Source organism: Cheilinus undulatus, linkage group 9, assembly GCF_018320785.1.
Source record: "Cheilinus undulatus linkage group 9, ASM1832078v1, whole genome shotgun sequence".
In the NCBI taxonomy this organism is placed as follows: Eukaryota; Metazoa; Chordata; class Actinopteri; order Labriformes; family Labridae; genus Cheilinus; species Cheilinus undulatus.
This window is the reverse complement of record NC_054873.1, coordinates 28,250,060-28,265,136: the sequence shown is the minus strand read 5'-3', so window position 1 is coordinate 28,265,136 and position 15,077 is coordinate 28,250,060. Positions and strand designations below refer to the sequence as shown.

At 37.4% G+C, this 15,077-nt stretch overlaps 1 protein-coding gene across 9 annotated transcripts in view; it reads right to left on the bottom strand.

Moving 5' to 3' along the window:
- shank3a (SH3 and multiple ankyrin repeat domains 3a) overlaps positions 1-15,077 on the bottom strand; it is a 315,840-nt gene that overhangs the window by 265,295 nt on the left and 35,468 nt on the right. For 8 of the 9 annotated variants that reach the window (XR_005992309.1, XR_005992308.1, XM_041794579.1 and 5 more), the window contains exons 3-4: positions 5,368-5,484; positions 3,942-4,086 (exon numbers count right to left, since the gene is read on the bottom strand). The gene's annotated coding sequence lies outside the window, so the exon portion shown is untranslated. The remainder of the gene's footprint in view (positions 1-3,941; positions 4,087-5,367; positions 5,485-15,077) is intronic. The other variant, XM_041794581.1, reaches the window with a different exon arrangement.

The following is a 15,077-nucleotide window of genomic DNA, read 5'->3' as shown; positions in this document are numbered from 1 at the left end:
TGCTCAGCGCTGTTTTCTGAATGGATGGACAGAGAGCTCACAGGTCTGCTCAGAGTTAATGAACACAAGCACAAAGCCTGTCCAAATGGACTGTCTCCTGTGTGATGTTACAGCAGACATACAACAACGAGAAGTAACACAGGTAATAGGATCATGGCTGTCCATCTGGCCTCAACCTAACACACACAGCACAGGCTAAAGATAACACCTCACGAGCTAATACTGTTGATTTGCTAGTACATACAAAGAGCTGTGTAGTGTTTAATGTGTTTATTCTTTAGAATTGCTCAATCAAAACATAGCACATGGTTATGACTTGACTTTTGGTTTTGTTTAGACAGTTGCTGGGTTTCCATTACACTTGGAAATGTGCAAAATCTAAATAGCACAATAAAAATCTGGGAATGGAAACACCTGAATTTCGAAAAAAAAAAACTAAAATATCGCTAAAAACTTTTTACGCTTTAATGAGGAGGTTTTTTCAGGCGTTTCAATATAGAATTATAGCGCAAAAGTGTAATGGAAACATTTTTTTCTGCATTTACAAGTCACGGGACGTGATGTACGGTGTCATATGACCAGTCGCTCCGAGACAATATGGTGCAATACGTGTGGGCAGAAGAAGAGACGAGACTTTTCTTAACATCATACTTATACCCTTATACGTGGTTTTTGCCTTACATACAGACTTTCCCTCCGAACTATCATCCGTTGCCTTCATCTTTTGTTTAAAATTATCAAGGCAACCGCCATAGATGTAACCAAAACCGTACCAACACGCAACAGGTTTTGAGCGTCAAGCTTCCCTGTAGCGGATTCATGCAAGATGAGATTTTACGAGAATTGCAAGGCCAATGCCCAAAACTCCCTTCAATGGAAACGCATTCAAAGCGCAATTGTACTTAATCATAATTTAAGAAATATCGCTTTTATATTGCGAAAAACTGTAATGGAAACCCAGCTAGTGTTAGTTCAGTTGAGAAAAAGATTTAACCTTTTGCAAAGGACAAAAGACTTTCTGCTGTTTGAATGAGCAGACAAGAGATGAGAAATAAAGTAAAGTCGTACTTCATTCAGATGATTCTTCATTCAAATATGGGGAGAATGTGTCAGAATCTTACAGTCATTGCTCTTAATGTCTTGCAAGTTAGCTGACCAGTTCCCCACAGAATGAAATTGTTTCTTTCCAGAGAATCTGTTCATTAGGGTATTCAATTACTTAATACTTTAATTTGACTTACCAGTACATGCAGAGTAAAGACTCCTTGACAGACCTGCCAATACAATAAACCAGAAAGCATGTCTCTAGTATTAGTTTGATATTTGCATGAAAAATCTCTAAAAGGCAACTCCAATTAGCTGTGCTGAAACCAAGTAGACAGTGAGCCAAATCCAAAGCAGTTTGACTTGCTGGCATGCAAACAGAGTATAGCCTGACCATTGTTTTCAAGAAGAACACTGTTTCCCTAAGACAGCAATCTGTGCATTATTATATTTTTACAGCAACTTTGCCATTAAACCACTTAAACTGTAAGCAGATGTCAAATGTTTTCTATGGACAACAGAGAGGCTGCATTCAAAGGATGTCAAAAACACATGAACAAAAAATAAAAGTAGCCCAAATTGTTGGAAATTTCCTATAATCTTTCACTTGATTTATGAATAGTCCAAATGTGTGGCAAACAGCCCAGAGTGTAAAAACAGCAGAAGATTTCATAAATGTCACTGATAGGTGAGAAAGTTATCGAGAGCGAAACCAGACTTCATAATTTAAAGTCCTACTTTTGTTTTGTGTCTACACTTCAGTCCCTATGCAGTTCTTTTATGTCTGTCTATAGCTTTCACTTCAACTTTACTTTACTTCATCCTTGCAAGGCCCCTGTAGTAAGATTGACATTTGACACTTGTGGTTGTTGAATGCTGACTTCTCTTGCATGTCTGTGCATCTTTTCAGGTATAGTGAAAGTATTACTTTTTTGTTCTGCCTCTTTTCTCTTGAAGATCCTTCCTAAGTCCACTGGTGAACAAAGGATAAGGTGCTATACGTTAAACAGGCATGTTTCATTTGTGATTTTTGGTAGAAAGAACCCTGAAAACCTATCAAACCTATCATAAATTCACATGACCTCAAGTTGAGACATTAAAGGAAAAAGAAAAAGTCAAACACTACGCTGTTTACAAAGTCAGGAATGCACTTTGATACACAGTCAGTTTTAGTTTTTGGCTATTAACACAAAAGGGCATCCAAATTCAGGACCACTAGGCTGACCTTAGCACACAAACTGATACATGAAAAGTCCTTGGGTGGTGTTTAAGGGTACATCAATAACATCTGACACAAACTTGAGAAATTTTCATCGTGACTTGCACAAGGCCATCTGACAAGCACAAGCTGTATTTTATGTATAAATCAGTATGCTTTCAGAGACTCGTCATGTTCATGTACAAGATAGCTGTCATTGCAGATGTCATAAAAGTGTCCCAACAAACGAGAAAAACCTCAAATGTCAGAACCCCCAAGCCGCTGCATGCACACAACACCTCTTCATCTCCTAACCACATACGATGATCTGATTCAGAACAAATTAAGGTTTAGGCAAGTGACAGTCCCCCTGATCCCTCAGGTACATCACCTGTCTGAGGTCTATGAGAGAGACAAGCCATGATGAAGACACAATGAAACACAGGGAGTACGGCTGTGAGAGGCAGTTGATCTGCAATGCTGCCAGAGTCTTTGGTGTCTGTGTGTCAAATGCCAGTGCACTCCATAGGAATACGATAACGAGGGCTGCACACACAGGGAATGCCAAATGAGATATCAAACACGGAGGAAAGCTCAGAAACACCAAGCACAGCACTGAGCCATTTAATAAGACATAAATGGAAAGACTGAATGCCTTCATAGTACTTAACAGTCTCACTATCCGGGGTTCTGACAGCAAAGAAGCTGGCACAGGGCCTAACATTTTAACCTGACTTAAAATTCAGAGGGAGTCAGGGGATTGCCCTGGGCCATAAGTGTGCCTAGCATTCTGTGGTAAGTGTTTTGGAATCATGGATACTTTATTTATGTGATTAAAGATACACTCACTGATACGTTAGTGATTTATAGTGCAATCAATTTCCCTTCCAGCCTACATACATCTAATGTATTGAAACCAAACAGAGAGTTATAAATTTACTGTAATTAATCAGTACTTTACAATAAAATTATTCTATCAGCCAATGTAAGTGTAAAACAGACTGATGTAAAGCATAGTGATAACTTGTGCCCAAAATGCAATGCATCATGCCCAGCATAGAATTTGTACTCCAGAAATTGCAATACTTATCTAAATTAACTGTAACAGTAAGCAGAGTAATAACTAAAGTCAGTATAAATTTAAAAAACAGTTTGGGACAAAGTCGTAATTTATCCATAATCCATGTCTGCAGTGTTTTGTATGCAACACAGTTTTGCTCCTACCTACTGCATGCCCCATCACCCACTGGATCCATCCAGTTTTCCACCTTCAATATTAACTTCTCCATGGGATCATATTATCTCAGAGACTCTTTTGACCAACTTATGACCAGTGGTTGTGACATAATGTTGATTTAGTGATGATATTAACAATTGGGAGTCTGAGCATTGTGATACATTTTGAAAATAACTGGATGATCCTATTTGGGCAGCAGGCTACACTGGAAATAGACTTTGCATGTATCTTGAGTATGGCAGAGCAGAGTGATGCTTCTGGCAGGCAACAGAGAGGGACTGTGGCCCGTGTTGTGGAATCCCAAAAGTGGACTAAAAAAGAAGCGATTCACTCGAGATTGTGCAGCATGCATGGAACACTGCACAGAAGGATTATGTAAAAATTAGGGGCTATTTCAGGAATCTAAAAAAAACAACAGAGGTATTCACTCAATATAAATAGGAAACAGTTGAATGTACTCACTCTTCAGGAAAAGGTAGCTGGCTTTGGCATGGACTTCAAACAGCTTTATAGCCCAAGCATCAAGACTCATTATGTTTGCAGCAAATTGGGATTCTTGAATCCTGAGATGCATCTAATGTACAACCTCTGAGCAGATCTTGATCCTCTACCAAGTTTAAGGGAAAAAAGACAAGGCATAATGGGAAAGATTATTAAAAAGGCTCTTAATATGCCAATTTTAAACAAATATTTAGGTAAAAGGAGAAGTTGCAAGTGATGGGGATGTAACAGTATCTCACCATAAAAATTGAAAATACAAATATGGAAACTGAAATGGAATTGTTATAGAGACTCAACCAAAAAAGAAAAGGAGAAAATTCAGTTTCTTTTAAAAGCATTTTAAATCAATACCAGCTGCAACTATTTATTTTAGGACTTTTTATACATGCAGTTTATTTGATTGATTTTGGGGTTGTGTTAAAATCTTTTCATATCAAACAAAGTTCTCACAAGGTTCTTTTGTAAGATATTATCAACCTCACTTTGTGTTAGAAAAAAATCTGCATTTTTTATTAGTAATGATGCATACTAAAAATTAAGTTAAGCTCTTATATTCATACAAAAAATGTGGAAATGGGCATTTTTTAGCAAATAAAAAAAGAATAATCCATTAACTGGTGTCAAACTCACGCCTAAATAAAAATAAATAAACGTTTTTTTAAAAATTGGTTTACTATTGAGATTTCTCAATGTCCTTTGACTTAACTCAAGGTTTATAGGCTCATTTTAATTGTTAGACATACAACAAAGTAACAGAGTAGTAAGACTGTGGGCTTCTCACCTTAACATGCCATGGCAGGTGTAATTAATTAAATAATTACGATCCTGCTGTACGTGATGCCACACAGGACCACCACGACCGAACACCTCAATGTAAGGCAGTTATATAAATTAGCTACACCTGTCATAAACGGTCGCTAAAACAAGCTAGCTAACGGTAACATATTTGAAAATCAGTCTGAGTAACGTCTTTTGTTAACATTAACTGCCCATGTCGTACTAAGAGGTTACCTTGTGGTTTTATTCACAATATGAAGTTTGCTTGCAAGCTTAGTTGACGATTTTTTCTCTTACACATTATAAAAATGCTAAATTTAGTGTCATTCGTGTTTAAATTACCACAAGGCAATAGCCACGTTAGCTTCGATAAGTCTGCTTGTAACTCTGACTAAAGCAGGCGTTAAATATTCCCCTTAAAATGTGCAAAATTACCGTTAAGAAACTTCACTCTACCCTCCTGTGAAATGGGCATCGTTGACAAAGTTTTCAAAAGTCATTTACAGTGAGAAGGTAACTGTAGTATCCATTGATTCAAGTTATTATTGTATCCATAAACAATATAACAGTAACATTAGCCTGCCAATGATACAAAAAAGAACAGTTTTACCTTTAGACATGGTCTACTTTAGACGTGTCTCCCTGTGATAAAGTTGGTCTGTCATCGCTCAGAACGTCTGGAGAGCATGGAGGTGATTTAACGGAGAACTACTCAGCCAAAAGCTGCCTTCAAAATAAAAGCATACCAAGGTAATTTTCCTTTAAACCAGCTGTAAAGATGAATGGGACACCTTAAATTTGAAACTAACTGTTCTATCGCTGCATATTACATTATATACGGTGCACATTTCACAACTCGTGCTAAAAAATAAACAGTACATTTGTTTCTTTTTACGTTTGTCATTTTGTGTGTGTGTGTTTTTTAATTCTTGTTTAATGTATGTGTATGTATATATAAATACAAATTACTGAGTTACTCACAAAAAGACAAGGGGAATGAACTCAAATATAATTTGTAATAAAAAAAAAGTTAATATGCTTTACTTTAATGGTCATAAAGATTATCCATTTGGACAATAACCTTCAGAATTTATCAAGAGAAAGTCTTAAGAAAAGGTCAGTTTTTTTTTACATTTGTATTGAAATAATGTCCTTTCCAGCCTTTATAGCAGCACAGTGTAATAAGGACACTCCTGCATATCTTCAAAGAGAGACCAAAAATAAGATAGGTTTAACCTGCACAGAGCCCTGATTTAAAAAGCAAACACCTTTGAGATGATAGGGAAAACCATTTTAGTGCCAAGCATCATTGGCAAACATCAGTAGCTAACCTTACTGATGCTGATAGGAGCTCACTGAGTAAATCCCCAAGAAATATTCATTGGTGGATGCTGATGTGAAACATTAACTTGTAATGTTATTTCAGCCTTATTATTGCATGGTTAAAAGTCTGATTGGAGAATATATAGTTATATTTGATGATTCAGTACAGAAAAGTTAGACCACCACAAAAAAATCTCCTTATTCACAGGCTTTAACTTGTTATCCTGACGTGGAATATTTCCTTATCTTGGAGCATGGGTGAGTTGACATAAATCTCTGCAATCATTATTCCCTCTGTGTCTGCTGTAGCTGAAGGAACTTTGGTCTAAGGCCTAGTTGCTACCTAGGTGGGTTTTTTGTAAACAGAGGTTTTCATCCTTGGTTTTAAAAAATATTTCTATCTACACAAGCTACATTTGCAAAAACATCTTTGACAACATAAACAGGCAAAAATGTACTGTTACGTGCTGTGGTCTGGCCAACTCAGCACTGGCGGCAGTGTTTGTGTCTTTGGAGGGCAGCAGTGACCTTTGTAGTCCATTCTGGCATCTCTGTTTATCAACATAGCGGGAGAGCAACTATGTTTGTGTGTGCAAGCATGTAAAAAGTCCAGGTAACAACACTGGCACATGCTTAGTGTTCGCTCTAACCATGTTAGAGAAAGTGATAATATTGCACAACAATGACATCAAACAGGAGAAACCAGAGCACAATATAATGTTACAAGCAAAAAACACAGTTTTCCTCATCCACTCATAAACACTGTAAATGGAGTTTCAAAAATCTTGACCCTGAAATGGAGTTTCACAAAAGGGGATTTTTCAATGACCTGAAAGCATTGGTATGTGTACAAAAGTCCAAAACACAGAAAAACCTCCATTTTCATTATATGATCTTAAACTAAAAAGGCATAAAAGATCCGATATTGTAAATTACACGCTTCTGATTATGTGTGTTAGTGTTTGTAGAAGGAGGATCTTTGTGAATATGTGTTTGCTCAAGGGTTAGTGTTTGTGTTTTAAGTTAATCATAAAGTAAGCAAGCCCAGGTGTCACCTGTGACAACCCAAGCCTTTCTAAAATACATTTCAATAATAACAGGACATTTGAATTAAAATAACAGAAACAAATTGCTGTCTTCACATTTTCATTGTCAGAGTTACGAAATAAAAACTTGTCAAGTAGCCAGTAGTCTTCTATGATAACATCTTACTTTTGTGCCATCAAAGTACTCCCATTAAGTAGTGGCACAATGAACTCCCAAGTAGGGACTAGTATGTACAGTATGTTATTAATATCCTCAGCAGCACCACCTCATGCAAAACAATGCACCCTGGCCTACATGTCAAGAAAGAAAGACCAATGCCTTATTTCCTGTCTACTAGAGTAGAACAATGGGCATGACTGACCTTGACTAAGATGAGATGGACATAGGGTTATCGGGGGGTCAGGAAAAAAGGATGGGCTTGACTCTGCCTTTGATTATAATACTCCTTGGGTTTGAAGGCAGGCTGTAATGAGGCAGCCTATGAGGGGATATGATGCTGTTTAAACGCCATTATGGCTGGACGCAGAATGCCCTCTCAAATGGCTCATAGCTATTGAAATGATTGAGATGCACTCAGTGTCATATATTAGAGTATCATGCCTTTTAAACTCTGGCTCAATAAGGCTGTGGAGGGGAGACGTTGGCTCTCTGAGTGGTTAGCTGCTAACCAGTGGGTCAGTATGGAGACAGATGGCTGTGTGGACCCACTGTTAGCCTTGGCAACAGAGCTTCAACAATAGATCTGTGATGGGGTAAACTGGTGCGCTGCTGACTGCTAAGACACATGGGACCACTAACACAAACACAGATAGGCAACAAAACATTCCTCTGTGCTGCCTTGGCAGAAGGAACCCCTCTGGGCAGTCCCACAGTCCACCCCACCCATTTGGTTCCCTTCTCTCTCTTCCCTGTCCGCTCTGCCTCTGTCTCTCAGGATCTCCACTGGACAGTTGCCCACCAAACACTGGAAAAGCCCTTTTACAGCAAAAGACATAAAAGTAGTGGAGACAGGGTGAGGAGGAGGTTAGGTGTCTGTAGTTCAGAGAAAAAACAAAACACTAAACTCACCACAGTTGCACCATAGACATTTCCTCACATGTAATGCTCCAGATAGGAAACACAAATGCTGTGTTAATGCCACAATACTGTGTTCAAGCATCTAATTCATAGTTATTTTTAAAATATGACAGATTATTTTCATGTTATTGCTTTTCAGATGATCATCAACCAGTCTCAGAACCCACTGGCTATTTGCTCATTACAATATATGCCTTTGGGAAAGGCTGCTAACTTCTCTGTAATACTGTTTAGCCAGCAATTATTGTTAAATGACTTCCAGCCAAGACTTCCTTTTCAATGCACTGCACTGTTTACAGGCCAATTAGCAACTTAAGATGTATCTGATTTATACCAGAGTGATGGGAAATCTAAATGCTATTTGGCTTTTGCAAAGTAATGACTAGCAGCGAATTCATTCAAGTTCAGATTTTTAGCTGGAATTAATTGCTAACTGCACTTATGCAAGATGTATAAATTGTTATCAAACTTCAGGTGATTGGAGCTGGGATGTCATTTAAGCATTTTGTTAGATTTTACCTTTGTTACGGACAGAATTGAGACCTTTATGTGTAACACGATTGAAAAGTTATGTAAGCATTTAACAACCAACCATTAGCAAGGAGTTTGAGGAATATAACCCCTCTTAAACCAGCAAATATTAATGTTGGTGTTGCATTTATTTATTAGGTAACAGTAATGTAAGCAAGGATGTGGATGAATGCTAACATCAGCAGTCTTCTTCTGTTTCTGTATGAAACAGACCTTAGAGACATAGACAATGCACTGACTAGCTGGATCTGACATTGCCGTCCCAACTTTATTGGTAGTGGCAGTTCTATAAATACATGTGGAAATTCTGAGTTTTCTTAACAAACACAAATGTTTACATTAAACTAGATTTGATAAATTGTTTTTATATTAATTGTTAAATAACTGCATATAAACACTTTCCATCAAAATCCGTTTAATAATGAATAATTATTATAGTCAATGATGAATCAAAGTGCTTTATTCAGAAAAAAAAAATTATATCTATTTTAATATGCTTACATAGGGGTATTGCCACTACTAGTATAGTGGATGCACTGATGTACAAAGTATTAAATAACTGCACTTATGAGGATCAAACCACATAGTTCACACTCACACAGAGTGTTATATATTAAAGTTTGGGTATTCACACATAACTGCTGTAAGTTTCCAATAAGTCATGTCTTAAGCTCACAACTACCTACTAATTAAAGTGCATATGTTTTTGCTAAGGTGTCAGAAAATGATAAGCTTAAAAGTTGAGCGACATTTTAACTTTAAATTTTTGGTGAAACTGAACAAAACATTAGCCAAATCTTTTTTGCTGAGGTGTACTGGGAACACTGCATGTCACATGTGTTTGAATGGCACAAAAGATTTTGTGAAGGCTGAGAGGATGTCCAAAAAGATCAATGTTCAAGGCACCCATGCAAATCAAAAACTTCTGAAAACATTCAAAAAATTGAACAAATCATTCAAAATGATTGATGACTCAGTATAAGAATGAGCAGAAAGTTTTAGACATTGGTACACCTTCATTTATAAAGCCATTCTAGGCAAAGGTCCAGACTACCTTTCATCTCTTTTGATCTTGAAGGATGGATTACACAACCTGCCTTCATCCGACTTTGTACAATTTGTTGTTTCTAAAGTCTGAACTGAGTTGAGGCTTTTTAATCTTAAGTGAAATCTCTTGAATTTATACTTTGTGTATAATATTTCTCCACTTTTTTAAGCTGATGATTTATTTTTACTGCATTTATTACCTCCGCCAAGGAGGTTATGTGATCGGCAGGTTTTGTAAGTTAGTTTGTTAGTTAGTTAGTTTGTTTGTTAGCAACATAACTCAAAAAGTTGCAGAAAGATTTTGATGAAATTTTCAGGAACTGTCAGAAATGGCATAAGGAAGAACTGATTAGATTCTGGGACTGATCCGGATCACCATCTGGATCCAGGAATTTTTTAAAGGATTCTTTACTATTGGGAGTTAAATAAAGGTTAAATAAAAATAAAATAAACAAATATTGAAAGAGGAAGACACTGGACAAAAGCTTGTGTTCATTAAAATTTTATCACAGCATTAGTCTTGTTTTTTAATGGCCATACCTTTTATCACAGTTGTGGTCCAACACAACCAATGAGGCATCCAGGCTTGTAAAACATAATATAACAACTAACTTCAAATATGGCCCAGTGTCCCCCCTGGATTTCACTATCTAGTATTTGTTGTTGCATGTAAGTGAGAACATGGTCAAGTTATTGTGATTTTGATGTACCCAAACTTCATGAACAAGGCATGTCACTATAACATATCACCCTTTTTTAGCTACCCACACTGAGCAAAGAGGGTTTTCCATCACAATATTCAAACAAGTTAAAAAAAATGTGATTAAAGAAAGTGCAAATTTATATAGGTTTACATCCACTGTGTGAGTACTGGATCAACAGACTAAACAGTATGTGGTGCTTCTCATAAAATAAAAGGAAAAGAAAAAAACACTGCAGAAGAACTTCAACTCTGCATGTACTATGGTTGGTAGCTATGAGGAGATTTCAAATGAAGGAATTAATCTCTGCACACCTATGTGCTCTTGGAAGAGTTCTTGTTACAGTTCCAAGTTCCTACTGAAGAATGTTAATCCAGTGATGGCATACACTAAATGTTTCCACTGCAAAATAGTCCCCTTTAATATGTCAATGCACCAACTTTTCTTCCTCCTCCAAGCATAAAAGCTTTTTTCATTTCTTCTTTTTTTGCGAAATTTGTAGCATTTTCATTTAATTTTAATGAAAAGTGAAGATATGAATAAAACTGGTAAATGGAAACCCCAATTATGTTGAACAGAATCTCTGGCAGGGACTAAAACAAAAGAATAGACTGGATTAATTATCCCAAGAATTCACAGTATGCTTGTTAAGATAAGTTGAGACCGGGGAACATCTGCTGTCATGGATAATCTACATTTTCAAACTTATTTTCCTTTTGAATTTTGAGTTAGGTAAATTAGGTTAAACAAAATCTGCTGAGTCATATTTATTTTTGGTACAGTCAAGGCATTGTTTAACAGTGTGATGCACTAAGTGCTGTTTTAACAATTAAAACTGTGAACTAGTCTTTTTCATCATTCCATTTATCACATTTAAGAGAATCAGGCTTTTACAAATAATTTTACTAAATTAGCAAACATGATTTTTAGAAGAGGATCCATATAGATGTGATTGCAAACATAGCATAAGTAGTCCTTATTAATTAGGACAGATAATCACAGACTGTTAGTTTCATCACATGCAGTAGCCTTTGTCAACTTAAACATACCTCTAGTTGTGTGAAAAGTTTTAGATGTGCCATTATGACCTGAGCACTCAAGCTAAAATATACATGAATACCTGCAGGATTATGAAGGACTTGTGCTTTTATGAGTTATTTTGTGAATGGGCTCTCAGTGTAAATGAAGTAGGATCAGTGGTATTGATGTATGGCCGTATGCATACTGAAAAGAATGCAGCCTAGCTCTTTGAGTGTCTGTACTAAAGATATTGATCAGCTGTTGCTGGGCCTGAAAGAAACAAATGTATGTGAGATAGCAAGGCACATTGATCACAGTAAACAGGGGAAACAATATAGCACAGGACATCCTCTCTCTGTGTGAAGTTTATATTCCACGCACAGCAGCTGAAGAGACAAACAAAGAGAAAGAATTAATGAAAAGAGAAGGAGACAGAGAGCTTAAAGACAGAGCAGCATGCAGATGAGCTAGAGAAGGGGAAAGAGAAAGAGATAGATCGCTTGCACCTGGAAGAGAGGGAGATTGATTAATTGTTTGTGAAGATGGAGAAAAATTGAGCTGATAATGGAAATGAAACAGGAATAAGACGACAGGTAAAATGAACACCATGCTGATAGGGCTCTGGAAGTGTGTGGGTTGATAAATTTGAAATATGTGTTACATAAAGGCTGGAGGTTAAGAATTCAGAGAGAGAAAAGAAAGGAAACTCAAATCACAGAGTTCATCTCCTAGCTTTAAACCAATCCTGGTGTCTTCCTCTGTTAATCCATCATCAACTCTTCTCACATACCAGCTGCCAAGCTGAGGCTCGGCTGTGTGTACTCCTGGGTGAATAAACAACCTGATAAATGAAGGTCACAACTAGACAAAGTAGCCACTCGAAACTGTTCCCGCGGTCCCATGGGGGCCAGGTAAACCATTTACTGACCTGCAGTTTGGGGTGTCAGTCAATGTTTGACAGCAACATTCTGTCCCATCTGTGGTGTCAGTCTTGGTAATATTTATTCGTCATGCTTTGGATTAATTAATGTAAAAGAGATTCTACTTTAGTCCACCTTGTCTGAGATGCACTGCAGTGTGTATGATGCCCAGTTTTGATGGGTGAAAACAGCTGGTGGTGTAAATAAATTGGACCCTACTTTGTCTCACTCTGCTTGTTTGTGTGTTAGCGTGTGTGCGAGTGCGTGAGTTCTGCAGAAAGATAGATAACCAGCGCCGCTATGCAGCTCAGTGTCCAGCCATGCAGAACACAGAAACAGTAATCAAACAGAGAGGCAAAAAAAACACAAACCGCCATGACTACAACCTAGAACACCTGCTATAACACATTTGACTGGCCCTCAGTCTCCAGCCTGGCATCAAGGATTTGCTACGCAAATATCCATTGCAAACTGGGAATATGGTTAGTCATTAGTGAAGGACACCCATTTAGGAGGCCGTGGGTTTTGTAAATACAACTCAGAATAAAAAGACTTTTAACAATCCTCAGCTTTATCAGAAAAGACAGATAACATCAACTCATGCTTCTCTTTCTGCTTTAGTTATTTACATATTTAAATAAATCTTCTTGTGGAAAATGTTGCTTAAGTGTGCTAGCCAGATCTCCACTTTGGGAATATTGATTATAAGAATTGCTATCTGTGTTGCTTAGATTCCCTGTAAAGTGAAATCAAAACTTTGTGTCCAAACACACTAGATATGTTGGAATATAGTTGCTGTAAACATGTGAAAACACTGAGATCTATGTGTGACTGCATTTTGGATTGAGACGGTTAGAAAGTTGTTCACCTCTTTCTTGGCTTGGTTTAGTTTTGGCAGGGCAAATACAGCGACCTATCGTGTCACCAGTTGCTATGGGGAATTAGTCTGCCCCCTAATGCTACAATGATATAAAATCACAGAGCACATCATCTCAATATATTGTGTGTTGTTAGCTGATGTTACTGCCGTCATTAAAAGTTAACAGCCAGCTACATGCTGCATTTTTATTCACTGTGAGGTATTTTTCTCAAATCTAGCCACGGTGGCCTACAGGTCATTAAAAGCACAACAGAGAAATTTGTGCCAGAAAACAGTAAATTTAATTCCTCTGCTCTGGCACAGATCTTGGCAGCTGCGCTCTGGCCATAGTTCACTGTAAGGTTAGGGGCCAGGCTAATTGCTGGATTGGTTGTCTTTTTTACACTTGAACCAGATGCAACAGGAATAAACATCTTACCTCCTGAAGGTGTGTTTCAATTGTCTTTAGCCCTGGATGATTAAAAGAAGCAGGCTTTGACTGTCTCTCTCCAAGCAGCCACAGTTCAATCCCTCATGTCTGTTAGCATCACAATGCTAAAGCTGAGTGTGGCATCCAATGATAGTTGTGTTCTGTTCCTGCCAAGTCTTTCACAATAAAAGCCTCCAATGCTTCAACTGAGACTTTTATTTTAAAGAGCAGCATCAGGAAAGTGAGTGTTTTCAGCAGCAACAAAACAACCAAGTCTCCTAAACAGTACTGAGACATAACTTCACATGACTCAGAAAATTAGATATAGGGAACACCTGAAGAGTTAAATACAGAATGAGAAAATGACACTGAGACTTTCTTTTTTGCTCTAATCTCTCTGACTGTCATAAGATGAATGTGATTGTTTCTTTAAAAAGAGTTGTAACATAGCAGTATAGCAGACAGATGATTCCTCCATTCAGGTTGTAGAACTTTTTGAAATTTGAGAGGATCATGTTTCTCGTGTGTGGGTGTGGCTTTGGCACATTCAGCCAACACGCCCACACCATCATAGAGTGGATTTCTCTGCCTAATTTTTCATGATTTTGAAGCTTAATTTTATATTCTTAAAGATGTTTTTCATGACTGAAGTTTGTCCTAGGGGTTCATAACACAGTGGGCTGCCAATCAACACACCTAAAATACAGATGTGTTCATCACTTTATAGGGACTTTAAAGGGAAACTCTTGCTTCACTGATCCTTTTCACTATTTAAAAATGTCTTTCTGCTTTGTTAAAACAATCATCCATCATCAGAATAAAAAGGTGCTAAAACTTTTAAGATCAAACTAAATTCACCAAAAATCTCAAGTACTTTGTGCATCAGATTCTTTTTTTCTCCTCCTGACGCAGACACCAAATATTCTTCACACATAATGCAAATTAAAGGTTTAAAGGGCAAAATGGAAATTAAGAGAGTCTTTTAAATGCAGATAAAGATGAGCACAAACCCCTCTGAGTCTCACATGAAATGAATTTAGATTTTGGTAAGGACAGCTGGAGATAATTATACATTACAGTCTGAGTGAAACTCTTTTGAGGGAAGTTACAGCTCTCACTGGAGCAATCTAGCTGCACTGTTAGACTTTTACTCAACACATAAGAAACGCTGAAGTGGTTCAAGTCTGACATGGCTACCACAAACAAACAGGGCTAAAACGTATGCCAAAACATTACAGACAGGCATGGGCAGACTCTCCCTCACTCAGTAATAATTGCTGATTATCAGCTTCATCAGCCTTCAACGCATCACTATGGGGTAGATTACACAGACAACCATAGCCATGATGATGATAATGGAAATGG